Source organism: Phyllobates terribilis, unplaced genomic scaffold, assembly GCF_046119375.1.
Source record: "Phyllobates terribilis strain yellow unplaced genomic scaffold, ASM4611937v1 Scaffold_11__3_contigs__length_659146591, whole genome shotgun sequence".
Classification (NCBI taxonomy): Eukaryota; Metazoa; Chordata; class Amphibia; order Anura; family Dendrobatidae; genus Phyllobates; species Phyllobates terribilis.
This window is the reverse complement of record NW_027362771.1, coordinates 574,070,033-574,070,918: the sequence shown is the minus strand read 5'-3', so window position 1 is coordinate 574,070,918 and position 886 is coordinate 574,070,033. Positions and strand designations below refer to the sequence as shown.

The 886-nt window shown below is 38.8% G+C and overlaps 1 non-coding gene across 1 annotated transcript; it reads left to right on the top strand.

Annotated features, from left to right (window-relative positions):
* The first annotated feature begins 583 nt into the window (after positions 1-583).
* On the top strand, positions 584-656 carry TRNAK-UUU (transfer RNA lysine (anticodon UUU)). Its single transcript has one exon. It is a non-coding gene; the product is annotated as a tRNA-Lys (tRNA).
* Positions 657-886: the final 230 nt, after the last annotated feature.

The following is an 886-nucleotide window of genomic DNA, read 5'->3' as shown; positions in this document are numbered from 1 at the left end:
AACAGGAAGGAACATGCAAAACATCTACCATGACAGGATGGGTGAGCATTTGGCTACGCCATGCCCCCACTATCAGTATTTGGTCAGTATTCGGTCAGTATTTTTTCTCTGGAGTTGGAGACAAAACCAGGAGTGGGTGATAAATGCAGAATTGGTGACTTGTTTCTATTATACCTTTTCTCTGATTGTTTCTCACCTGGTTTTGGCTCCCACTCCTGAGAAAAAATATTGAATGAACACTGAACGAATACTGATCGAATACTGATAGTGGGGCCGTGGCCTTATACAGCATATCTGGCTATTTATACTCTATCAAGAATGGGACCATTATGCACAAACCAGCGGGACTCGGTAGCCCCCAGAACTATTTTGGGTGCCTGTTGATCTCACTGTTACACTATACTTCTGATCCCACAAATAATGGAGGTACTCCAATAGCACTATGAACACTCTTTTTTGGCCTCACCTGGTCAATACTATTATATTTACATTCCATATTATTCTCTGCTTCTCCACATTTAACTAACCCTTTTGTAGACAGAGTAATGGTGTACTATTGTCAGAATATTAGCAACATTAAGAAGCCTGGATAGCTCAGTCGGTAGAGCATCAGACTTTTAATCTGAGGGTCCAGGGTTCAAGTCCCTGTTCGGGCATACAGTTTTCTGGCTAAATAGGACCATTTCCATGTTTTGTTATACTGTGTCTAAATAATACCAACATACAATTTAAAAAAAATGCTATTTAGGGCGCAAATGATACTGAAAATACTGCCAAAATAAAACCATCATATATATGAGTCCAAAAGTAACTGTGCAGTTGTATCAGAGTACTAACATATATATATTGCCAACTCAATAACACCATTTGATGCATTAATAAAACT